A 13,740-nucleotide genomic window follows, 5' to 3' on the forward strand; every position below is an offset into this window, starting at 1 on the left:
GCATTCAAAATAATTTTTTTTTTATCAAAGTCTGTTCTTATAATTATTGATATAGAATATCAGAATTTCAGAGTTTGGCTCTTTTCTTTTTCTCCCTGTTTCTTTCAGATTCATAGGGGAAATTGAGCAATTTTTTTACTTTTCTTCAGTTCCTCTTATTAATGTACTCTGTAATTTACATAACTCTCTCAAACTCAAAAAACAGCACAAAGTACACAATTACAGCTGCACTTCACTTTTCCTTACTGTGCAACTTTTAAAATCTTAAGGCAAAATATTGCTGCAGCTGAGAGGGAGAAAATTCCCTGTATAGGGTTTGCTTTTTTAGTTTGACAAAACAGAAAAGAAATAAACTTTTTAAAGCTTGAGCTTATGCACATGAGTCATAAAAATAAATTTTCCTGAGAAAAACCCTAGTTTGGATGAAAGTCCTGTTGTGTTGTTTTGGTTTTTTTAACTGGAAATTCCCTTTATGTCTAGAAAATGGGTTCAGAAATGAACCCAATATTATTTAAAATATTTTAAGTTGTCAGTGTATATATTACTTTTAATTATTATTTATTACATTCTTTACTTTTAGCTAGGATATGTCTCTCTGTTGTCCTTTCTGATGTTAAATTGTGAGAGTACATCAATAGCCTGTTATTATTGCAAAAAGTCAGATACATGTATTTAGGGATATCTTAATATCTTCAAGCTTGTTTCTTCCCTTTTCTCATCACAGTCAGTTAGGGGAACTTTCATAAGATTCAGCACACCTATTTGTTTCCACACCCTACAAACGCTTGTTTTGGATTGCTTTTGCCACACTCACACCAGACATGAGAATCCAGCATCTCGCCAGCCAACTGCTTAACGAACCCATGGTAATTTGGAAGGAGCCAGCACTGCTGTTTCTGAGGCCTGGTTGCAGTGCCAGGCCTTACTGTCAGAAAAGAGTCGTTCACATTTTCAGTTAGATCTAGTTATACATTTAGATCTATCAGCCACAATCTTCTTATATTTTTGCTCCTAAAAATGCTAGACTAAGTGGAGCACAAAAACCAAAATAAACTGTGCTTTAGTCAGAGACCTTGAACTGCATGCAGAAATAAATGAGACTTTTATTTCTACTTAAAATTAATTTGAATTTCACACATTTCCCATGTCGGTTACTATCCAGTTCTTGGTTTGGCATTATTTGTGTTGAAAATTACCTTGGCATATTGTCAGACTACCAAAATGCTCCATATTTCTGGATGTTAAAGAACTGGTCATCAGCCCAGTCATTTTAGGTGTTTGTTAGAGGGTGCATTTAGGAGTTTTGGTAGGATTTCTAGAATTGTTTCAGAGCTGCATTTAGTTTAGGATATTGAATAATATACTAAGTAACATTTCGTGCAACACAGCCCTCCTTTGTCTTCTGCTTTTCCTGTGTTCAGTTAGGTGTCATTGGATCTTACACTCCCTTTGACTCAAGAGGAATTACAGTTTTTGTACTCCCCCATTCCTAATTTCTGAGTAAATACGTATTAATGCACCTTTTTCTATGCATAAATCGGACTAGGGCTAAATGCTGTGTGGTTTTGCAAAATCACTGTTGTCCAGAACAGCAATAATTCAAAGTTAGTTGCCTTACGTGGCTCATTTATAGAGCAGAGCAGAAACTATCTGAAGAGCTTGGGAAGTTCAGTCTTGAAGATATGGTTTCCAATGCAGAGAGTAATGGTATTGGAAAAGGCTTTTGGATATTTAATTGTGTTTTGTTGACTTCCTTATGATTAGTGTACCCAGATGGAACAAGGTCTGTCTTTGTGGTACCAGAATCTTGTTCTTTACACCATTCACATTCAGGAACTGTCTTGCAGAATTAAAGCAGGAGAAGGGATGAAGTGAAGTGATGCAAGTCAGAGAGTTCGTGGGTTTTAGTTCCTGACACAAGACACATGAAGCTAGCACACTCAAACCAGGGTACTCAGAAGCATTCCCCTTTTTAATTTTTTTTTTGAGCTCTTTTTATAAAGACAACTGATTTGAAGATGTGCTGGATTTACGAATATTTGCTTTCTTAACTTCTAAATCTGTACACTAGCACTGCTTTTCATTGCTTCCTGGTTTATTGTGGCAGTGTGTTAAACTGAGCAGGTAGGAGAGAAGCTTGCTTGCTTGCAAAGAGAAATCAGATTTTAAAAGCATTTACCAAATGATGGCTGATGTCTGCTTGCAGACCTGCTGGCATATCTTAAATTTGGCCTGCATAAAATTCTATTGGACATTTTTTATTCTACTGATACCAGTGTGTATTAAATAGCTTCTCACATCAAATTAGGCAAAGATTAATGTGGTAATTTTTTTTTTTGTTCAGCCCAACTTTTGAGATATTTTTGGTTGCAAATGCAGCCCATGCAGTTAAGCAATGGGTTAACTGTTTCCTTGTGACAGTTCCTCTGTTGCTATAGATCAGCAGAGCTGACTTCAGCAGAACCAGATCTGTTTCCAGCAGCTCAGGATATGGTCTCTTGAGCTATATTACAATTAAACAAACTTGTTCAATTAGCAACAATTACTTTTGACAGTGAAAGGATAATGGAGGATTTTGCTTACAGGTGTTTCCCTTTGATCTTAGTCCATTGAACCATTTAATGATTCTGTTTCGTTTGGTGCTGCAAGCTATCAACTAGACAAAAAGAATTTAGTTCTATCATTTTCAAAGGCCTTTGCCATTAAATGTTCATGACTAAATCTATTTGTGTGTGACTTAGGATAGAGTAGCAGCAAGAAGAGCTGTAGTGAAAAACAGCAAAATGAGAAGAGATGTGAGGTGCACAGAGGAGGCTGAAATGGATTGCTTGATGACAAAGCTAGAGCATGAGCAGTCAGAGAAATAAATCAAAGAATGGTTTTGCTTGTTCTGTTGGATTTTCCTATATTTGTGCAGGGGGCAGGGTCATATGCTTAGGATTACAGCTAATGTGCCTTTCAAACAAAAAAAGTCATTCTCTGGGGTTTATATTTTCTGTTCCCAGAACTCGTGAATTCAATGTTGAAGTCATTAGCAATTTACGGGAGAAGATAAATCTCCCTTCAGGTCTCCCTGACTGGACCTGAAGAATCTAGATGCAATATTTCCCCAAATGACAGCTTGATGCCAATCCTTATCTCCAGCTACCTCAGCCTGGTTGCATGCTATATTAAAAAAAAGGCTGAGAGTAACATATTTACTGACGGCCAACACAGACATACTGACATCCTTTAGAACAAGTATTTTTTATTATATAAGGCAGACTTATAGATAGTTACAACTTTTTTTAAGTTTTCAAGAATACTCTATGTCTGTTGTCTTACTTCACTGTCACAAATAGCAAATCTGTGATAGTAAATCATAATGAATCATGCTTATTAGCAATTACTATATGATAAATTTCAAGCTTATTAGAAAATTGAAACCACTGGTAAGCGTTTATATATTCATATAAATTACATTTAGCATTATTCATAATATTCAGTTCTATCTTTCCCAAAATAATATGGAGACCCTATTACAATGATTAACTATATGTGTTCCCGTTATTATTCTGACAGGTTTATCAGAACAGTGTATTTCAGATTTCTGTAAATTATAATAAGATATGACAGGCAGGCTAGATAAGAAAGAATAAACATCTTTGAGAAGGAAAATTGGAATAGTTATATATTGTATTTGGTAAGACAGAGATCTCATTGGAAAGAAAGATGGGGGGAAAATATAACCATTTTAAGGTCATAGACAATTTTAACAACAAATTCTACTTGTTCTCCATTTGGCAACCATTATATTAGCTATGGCTTAGGGAGATCAAATATAAGCAGAAAACAGGAAGCTCTTTCACATTGCAGGCAACGGTAATGCATATTGCAGACAAAACATAGTCATTTTTATTTGTCCTTTTCATTGTGGTAATGAGACTCTCTTGCTTATAAAAGGGTTTCACTTGGCTATTGAGCTCTCTGCCAGTTTAGAAATTGGCTAGTACTACATAGTTGTATTGTATGTTTTAGCACCTGTTGTTATGGTCATTACTCAGGGATAGTGACAATTGCCCTTTGGTCTTTTGTACATGTTGTTCTTTCCAGCCTCTCTGTGGCTTATTGTTTTTCGGGCTCTGAACCTGTCATCTTCCCAGCCTGAATAATTCTCTCGCTGTAGGACAGTTAGTGTCTCATCAGTCAAATACTTCACTCAGGAAGTGATTTATTCAAAGCCATGGGGTTTTACAAAACTATCCAGATCACTTTCCTGAATGACACAAATGATACCATTACTAAATATAATACAGAGGGATTTATTGCACTGTCTGCTTCATAATAAACTGCAAGTTCTGTGCACTGCATGGTATCAGATATCGGTGCTTTCAGTCCTACTTATTTCAGTACCTGTGAGAATGCTGTGTGAGGTCAGGGGACAGAGGGAGCACTGAGTGATGGGCTAACATGCAGCTGGAAAAGTGGGATGCACCCAGAGAGCACATCCCCTAGCAGGACCTCTGTGAATAGGTCTCCATTGAGATGGCATGGGCTTGCGACAGCTTCATTCTTGCTCCATGATCTCATGTAGCCAATCAAAGGATCTGTGTAAGTGCTGAATACATGTGTGTGTTGGATCCCCAGCTGCAAGAGAAGACCAGGCAAGAGCCAACTGCAGGAGCCCTGGAAGCAGTGTGAAATACTTGGCAGGTCTAAAGTCTAAGTTCAGTTATGTAATGGATGTGATTACCACAGTCTAGCATCTTGTACATTCACTCATATCTTTTAGATAAGAGATAGAAGGCTGTAGCCACATTGTGCTTATTATACCAGAAGAAACATACAGCAAGAAAATTACCACCGTCAGATATTTTCAATTTCTCTGCTAAGGAAGGAGAGAATATGTTAATAATATCCCCAAAAAAGATAGAGACTGTTATAACAAATTACCTATATCCAGAAAAGAATCCTTTACTATAAGTAAAATGAGGGGTTACACTTCATGTCAGAATGCTCTTATGTTACTGGTCATAGCTGTAAAGTTCAATCTGTAATTAATATATTGTGCTGAAAAATGATTATGTGGATGCATTCAGGAGTACTTTGGTGAATTTATTATGCAAATATTTTGACCAGTGTAGATAGTACTATTAAAGATTTTTCCCGTAGTTATATTCACAGAGTCATGCAGTAATTTATGGTCTAGGACCTCATAGTGGACAAGGCTTTCTATAGTTTTGATGAACACTACCTTTAATTTTTTGAAATGCTGTTTGTAGTCCTCCTCCTCTATGTTATTTTGAACTTTCCAGTGAAGAGTTTCAAGAAAAAACATGACCAAAAATATGGGAAGTTAGCAGTGCTCCCTTCCTTAGTGAAGAGTATCAAATCCACATCTCAGTTCTAGTCAGTGCTCTCTTCAGTCTGGACTGTCCAGTCCAGTTTGAGCTCTGTTGATTGTGTAGTTTGAGGTACAGCCACAAACATTTCTAACTTCCCATTAGGCGGAGAGTTTGGTAAAATCCTAATTTATTAGTTGCATTATTAATCTTTACTTACTGAAGCTTGTTTGTCAGACCATTTTGAAAATGAGGATTTTGTTTTTCTGTGTTGATCTGTCCTGAATTTATTTCTTCTCTTTTTATATGGAATAATATAAACCAAACATCGTTTTTAGACAGCTGATTGTCTGTCCAAAATGGACAAAGGCAGTACAAAAGGAGATACTATTATTTGTAGTTTTTATCCTAAAGACATGAAAAATGCAGGGCTGTTTTCTAGCAAGTACTTCCACTTTCTCTAAGAACATTGTAGCCAGATAGTTGGAGACAAGTATTCTATAACTTGCAGCTTGGTAACCATCTTGGCAGTTCTTTATAATCATGGTCTAAACACACTCCAAAAGAATGGAAAGAGTGTGAGAAACAATCAAAATGTAGATCTTTCCAGGAAAATATAAGCCTTATTTGTATCACATATATCTAGGGTTTATAACTGATTACCAGCTTTGGCTGTTAGTTGGCAGAGCAGGTGATACGTGCTCAAGGACAAAACTTGTAGGTCTAGAGAGGATTATGGGTTGTGTCAATGACGGCAGGGACCAGACTCACCAGCACTGGAAGTACTTTCCATTCCAGCATGCTAAGTGCTGATACATTTGAAACTGAATACCTGACGGTGATTTTTTTTTTCCATTGGAGTTCTTACAATTTTTTTTTAATCATTTCAGTGTATTTTGTAGAATTGTTTCCTTTGTTATTCTATTATTTTACAAGTTACATACAAACTGGGGACTAGGGCCTCCAATTTAGTTACCTTTACTTGAAGGTACTCCATATCTTTTCAGACATCCCAGAGGATCTCAGAAATCCTCAGGTAGCTGCCAAATGTAGTGTATGATTAGTTCTCTCTCTATAGTACCCAGACAGAGGCTATGGTGGGTTTGCAAGACACTAAGACATCTCAGAGATCACCAGGAGCCTATGTACAAGTATGTGGATCAGACCTTTGTGATGGACTTTATTTTCCAGAACTATGTATTTATATAGAGCACAACATCCTACAGTCTTCTCTAAAAACACAGCCATCAAAATGCCTAAATAATACTGGACTGAAAATGAAGTTAGATTAATTAAGAGCCTTTGCAGTATTTTTATTGTTGTTACCTAGACTCTTGCCAAACAGGACCCATATCTGTGGGAACTCATATATTTTGAAAAACTGCTGTGATTATTTATATTATTATCTAGAACCATGTAATTATTTAATTGAATTTAATTTCTAACATAGCACATTCTGCATATTCCCTAATCTTCTGGTCTGTATCACATCATTTTAAAGAAAGATACTAGCAAATGCTGCGACCCTTCTAGTTATGCATCATCTGGCAGCTTCTCAAAAAAATCACAGTAATTGAACTCTGTGCAGAAGAATGTGGAAGGCTGGAAGGCATTCATGCACCAGTTCAGTGGACTGGTCACAGCCTACGATTTGCCATGCAGATCTGCCAGCACAGGCAGAACCCAGTGGCAGAATCTGACAAATGGGCAAGCAAATCTCCTGTGCTGTGGGGGGAGATAAGCAATGCTGTGATGAGACACAAAAATACAGTAATGTCAGAGTTGTGGTTAGGGAATATCATAACCACTGTATCTTGTCTATACTCAGTGGAGGGGGGGAAGGAAGGAATATGTATAACAGATGGTCTGAAAGCAGCAGTTTTGAATTAATCAGGATGCAGGATTATGAGGATCTAGATGACAGATTTAGTGTATAGATGCAGATATAGAAGCTAGATATGAGATGTATTACTGTGGTAGGAGTAGCAAACCATGCACATAGGCTTAGAATTTAGTTGGAGAGGACTACTGGAGGTCACCACATACAGCCCCTTGCTCAAAGAAGAATCGGCTTTCAAGCTGCAGTGGATAGTCCTGCTGAAGTCTGGGTATCTTCAAGGATGGACTCCTGCTCTTTCTGTGCAACCTGTTCCTGTCCTTTAGCACACTCCCAGAGGAATTTTCTTCTGTATAAACTCAGAATTCCCTTTATTGCAACCTGAATGACGCCTTTTCCTTGCTCAGCTCTGAGAAGAGTCTGGTTTCATCTTTCCTGTAAACCCAGTTAGGCAGTTGAAAGCAGAAACAGGACTCCCACTTAGTCATCTCTCCTCAAGACTGAAAAAAATGCAGATACCTCAGCATCTTCTTGCATGTTGTGTTTCTGGTCCCTTAAACATCATGGTGTCTGTCTGCAGGACTTGGTCCAGTATGCTTGTGCTGTTCTTGTACTGCGGTTGCCAAAACTGGACACAAATGTCAAACAGAGGAACCCACTCCATTCTGTGAGCCAGGTGGCCGTGCTGCTGCTCATGCAGCCCCTACGGCATCAGCACTGCTGCTGCGCTGACAGCCAGAGCCTGGAAACAGGGAAGCTTCAGAGAAGTGGTCTTTGTAACTCCAGTTTCTGAGAACCATTAAAAATACCCCAGATCCCATTAGGACCTTTTGATATTTATCATGATGTTGGATAACTCATTTAAAAAGACAGCAGAGAGTTGTCCTAGCATGGGTGAGTTGCCTAAATTGTATAAAGGAATCTGTAACTGCAGTGGTCAAGGATAATATGTGGTGGTTCATAAATTTATTTTTTTTGCTAGCAAAATCTGAAGTTAGGGAATTCACCAAGGCATACAATGCAGGGACATTGTGAAATCGGAATAATAAGAGCGAAGTTATACAAACCAAAAACAGTGAATTTCATATCCAGTGAAAAAATAAGAATCCATATGTATTTTAAATCCAGTTTATCTGAAGTTTAGTGTATGAAAATTCAGTAGTTCCATTTTGTTTTATAAAGTTCTCCATATAATGGTATAACAACTTTATCTGTAAATATTATGACTGAAGATTATTCTTTGTAACTTAAAGGATATGAATGTAAAATATGTAAGTAGCACAGTATACCTAATGGTGTTTATTTTTAAAGGATTCAGGAAATAATCATATATATTAGGCTTGTTTTCCATTTACAGTGCTATTCTGATATTGTTGAATGTCTCTTGAAAGGTGCTGAGGACACTCAGTTTCCACTGTTGGACTTTATTTTCAATATATATTTTAAAGGACTATGTGAGCTCTTAAGATGCTTAGTATATTGAAATAAATGTGCCTTAAAATATTATTCTTTTTCAATACAAAACAGATGGTGCAGGTCCCTGATGTAACTTAATCAAAAGCAGCCTTGGTCTTGGTCTGATCTGTAGTTCTGTCAGAATTTATTTTCTATTGTACATTGTTTCTATTGGAGAATGAAATCACAAGGCAGAAGTCAGAGGTAGGTGGAAACCTTCATTTCCACTTTTTAAATACTGACCAATAATACTTGGTTGAATCTTTCATGTTCCCTTTTGACAAATATCATGGAGCATCTCTCTTGGGCTTTGCATCAGATTAATTTTAGGCTTCATCATGATTTCCTTCTTAGTTTAGTATTTGCAATCTGCAACAGCAGAAGTTGCTGTATTGCTAGATGACAACCTTCTGATTCTGTGATTCTGTGCACTAGTACCAGCTCTGGAAGTACATCACTCTGAATTTTTTTTCAGTTGTTTTAGTTCTGATTAATGCTAACATAAAGTCAGAATCAGACCAGCAGAATTATGGTGGATTTGACTTCACTTATGTATTTATTTATATTTCAATGACTCCTATTTTTAATTCTTAAATACTTAATTCTTTTCTATACAAAGCTAAAAAAAAAAATGCAAAATTTAATCTGATATACAGTACATTAATAAAATAAAACTACATTTGCAGGATTTAAATAAACCATCAGTAAAAGCTGCATGATGGAATTTTAGTCTTAACTAAGCAGAGATATGAAAACCAATCTCGTCAACCCGTTTCAGGTCTCTATGATGGCAGGTCTCCCACCTCTCCCTATTTGCAACCTTACTGTCAGTACTGCCATACAGTTAAAGCAACAGAGAGATAAGCGTAAGTTTTCAGGTGTAAAAATTGTGATAAAACTGCATATATTTTTTTCACAGGTCTAAAATACCTGTCCTCTGGTTGGCATGACAGAGGCTACTGCCTAATGGCAAAGAGCTCTCTATGATGTCCACATCGAGTAATTTGGTGCAATAAAAGGAAGAGTTCAACAGTTCTGAGGCCTGTGCATCTACATGATGTGCAGACCAGGGGTTTTACTGTGCAGCAGTTTGAAGTTGGACTGCCAAACCCCCACGATCATCATGACCACACATGATGATTTGAAACTCTGAGGCTGTGTTTAGGTTAGCAGATTGTGTGCTGCAAGAAGAGTAAGCCTGCAGAGGGAGGTAGCTGGTGCTGAGGACCACAGTCTGTATGTTTCAGAGAGTGTATTTCAAATTCGATCTCATCTGATCTTATATACTGAATGCCCATTAATAGCTGCAGTGCCCTAGGTGAAACGGAGGTACATTCTCTAGTTTAGTTTCACCTACAAGGAATCCAATTTAGTCTCTCTGAGACTCCTCTGTAGTGCAGTCAAAGAGTGGGGCAGCCAGAAGATCTGCTTCAAACACACACTTGTGATGGAACTGACTCACTGCAATGTCATCGTGCTCTAGAGCAGTAAGAACTGTTACAAGTATCCCCATCAGGGCTGAAGTGAAGCTGGTGGCCATATGGGGCACCACCATCAGGTTAGACATCCCAGAAAGGAAACCGAGGTAGTGTAAACACTGTTCTGTCAACTACACCAGTGTGCAGTAATTGAAATGCCTCAAAACACAGCACTAATAGAGATGCAGCTGTAGCCTGGATTTTGTGGCAGAACATTCAATTCTTCTTGGCATCTAAAATGGAACTGAAGCAGATGAAGCCTCTGTACTGGGACTTGGGAGGCAAGTATGAGAAGGATTTTTGAAGATGGGTTTGAAAATTAATCTGTGTCCAGACATGACAAGCCAGTGCCTTGACACTAAATGCCCATGGCATTTAATGCGATCATACACCATGAATTTTTCCCTCTGTACAATAAATGGAAGTAGAAGAACTTCCTGGGTTTCTGAGCCCCTTCTACCCTGAAAGATCAGGGTCAGTACCTCCTGGTGAGAGAAGGTCACAGGTCTGTAATGGCCTACAGCTGAAATCTAAACAGGTGGCTTTGAGTATAAGAACTATTATAGCTGTTATGAAGAAGACAAAGGTCTTTAAAGTCTTTAAGTACAAATTCTTTTTCCTAGATAGACTGAAAAAGTCTTATAAACCACACTCACTTTGGCTTTAAGTATTCATCTCACATTCTTTACACATCATATTGTTTGTTCCAACAAAATATGACCAGTTCCAAGAATAATTATGAGTCAATAAGTGTAATACTCACCTCACAAGCAAAATAAAGACTTTTTTATGTATCTAGACCAAATATTAAAATGTTTTCATTATACTTTTTAGCTAAGTAATGTCAAAGGTAAAATAGAATGTGTTCATGTTCTGGGCCTTGTATGAGACATTAGAACAATCCAGTAGAAAACTATTTATAATTATGGGAAGCAACAGGCAAAGACAACTGCTGTAGTGTCAGTAAGGATTAGTAAATCATTCCAATTTTATCTAATTGCATTTTCTTTATTTCCAGATAGTTTTTTGAAGCTTAATCTTCAAGTACTAAGAAAGTTGTTCATCAGATCATATTCACAGTGATTCCACTGAAACCAATCCAGACAAACATACTTTTATTTAATTTTGAACATTTTAGAAGGCTATTTCCACACTAAATTAGCAGTCATTAAGAACTGTTTTAAAAACAATGATTTTTGATCAGTGCTGCTATTTGGAAGCTTTATTTTACAACCTTGCACAACAAAACTTAAGTATGGTTTTCAAAAATGCTGTAGCTCAAACAAGATTTTTTGAATACTTAATTCTATCTCTTGAAGTATTTTGTTTTGTTTGATATAAATCTACATACCTGCCCTAATGTTTGCTATGTAATAATTCTGTTTTCTTCTTTAGTGGCGTAGACCTGACCCATTAAAAGAAAGTCATTATACTGCATTCACTCTGTTGGAAATGGAGCAAAGAATTTTTGTACAAAAGTATTAATTTGGGACAAGAGTATGCATAGAAATGCTAAAGCCAGAAACTAAAGCTCTTCAAAAGCATAACCATATAGACACCTGATTTGCTTACATACAGTGCTTTATAAATAGTTTTTATAGAGGTCCAGGTGTTTTTCCTGTGTAAATTAATGACAACATATCTGTTGATTTATGGAATTTCAGGATTAGACCTAAGTACTAAGGTAATTATAACAAAGACATGTAGTCTTACAGTAAACAAAGAAAATTCTAATCTGTTGATTGATACTTTGTGGCAAGTGTTTAACCAGCTTGCTTATTAATGTCTGTCAGCTAATAAACACCACTTTAATTAATTTAATCAAGTACCTTATTCAGAGTAGTGATAGCTGAAATTGTCAAGTGCTACACAATGCCAGAGCCCTCCTGGACACCCAGAGTGTGAGTGAGGTCAGGCCAAGCAAATCTCTGACATATAAGGTATATATTTATTTATTTGTTTGTTTGTTTGTTACCCCTCACTCCTCAGCCTCTCAGAGAATTTAAACTGGCACAACTTGCTTTTAAACTTGCCCATTAATATCTTAATAAAAAAAATGTCCTGTCTGTATAGAGACTGTCTTTTTGGGGATGTGGATGCGTTTCATGTACCAGAGTGCTAAGGAATTATCAGCTTTTGTACTTGGAAACAGCTTTTGTACAGCAGAAATAGTGTTTATGTGCATACACAGCAGTGTGCAGTATGTAGGTAGGGCAGATACTTGCAGGGGGGCTACAGGAGAGATGGGAGTGCATGTGCTGCACATCCTGGCCTGATGGTGCAGAAAGCTAGGAAGGAGGGGATAAGCTGCACTTAAAACAATGTGACAGAGACAAAAGAGAACAACATTTGGGATCACCAGCATAGGATGAATCTCAGAAGCTTTTATCTTTGATGAAATGTTGCTTTAATTGTTTCTCTTTGAAATGTGTCTCATTTCTGATGGCTGTTTGTGCAGAGAAGTAGCAATGTTTGGTGCTTAATGCATTGGATGGAGAGATCTGGGATTTATCTGACTGATTCCCTGTGTGATCTCCAGTTAATTGTTTCCTCTCCCTGTCTCAGTTTCCTTATCTGTAAAGTAGAGCTAATAATCCTTTCTATCACCCAGTGCATAGTGAAGTTAGACAATTCAATTAATAGTTGTAAAACTAATTTAGCTGCTGGGGCAGAAAATGATAAAAAATGTAAAGAGTTATTCATAAATGTGGTAAGTTATCACTGTCCAAATCTGAGGAACAAATATTCTGCTTAATATTTTTACCAAATTCTGCTAACTTACTTGCATCACCATTTGTCTTTCTCTTTACTTAACATATTTGTATTAATGTAAGAAAAATATTTTCATATGGAGAATTGTATTAGCTAACTGCTAATACCAAACAAGATTAAAGCTATGGGCCATATGCTACCTCAGTAGAACACCAGTGATTGTAAGTTTGAAGTTGAGATCCACTGAGCTACTGGGTGAATTTGGCTTAATCTTTGGTGTGGTTTTATTATTTTATTTTTTTTTAGTGAAATAAAATATTATCAGACCATGGACGAAAAACAGTATTTCACTCTGGTATTAATTTAGTATATTTTGATTTTCCATTGTAATAACCATATCCTGAAGACTGTCAGAGACATTAACATAGCTTAAAGCTTTCTGTGTACTTGCTGGCTGTACATGCTTCTATAGAAGTAGACACCTTAGATGATTTTTTCTCTCCATGCAATTGTGTGTATAGGAGGAAGGCTAAAAGCAAGTACAGTGTTCTTTCTGTTAGCTGCCTGGCTTTGATATGCATGTTGCAATAAAGAGCAATAAGGGGTATACTCATGGAAGTAGACCTTGTTGAAATGACAAGGCCTTACAAAAAGGTTAAGATATTGCAGGGATGTGAGAGATGAGAACATAGAATCACAGAATAATAGAATATGCTGGGTTGGACGAGAGCTATTAGAATTATTGAGTCCAACTTCTGGCCCTGCATAGGGCACTCTAAGTATCACACCATGGGCCTGAGAGCGATGTCCAAAGACTTCTGCAACTCTGTCAGGCTGGTGCTGTGACCACTTCCCTGGGGAGCTGTTCCGGTGCTCAGCCACCCTCTGGGTGAAGAACATTTCCTGGTATCCAACCTAAACCTCTCCTGACTCAGCT

The sequence above is a fragment of the Parus major genome, chromosome 2, assembly GCF_001522545.3.
Source record: "Parus major isolate Abel chromosome 2, Parus_major1.1, whole genome shotgun sequence".
In the NCBI taxonomy this organism is placed as follows: domain Eukaryota; kingdom Metazoa; phylum Chordata; class Aves; order Passeriformes; family Paridae; genus Parus; species Parus major.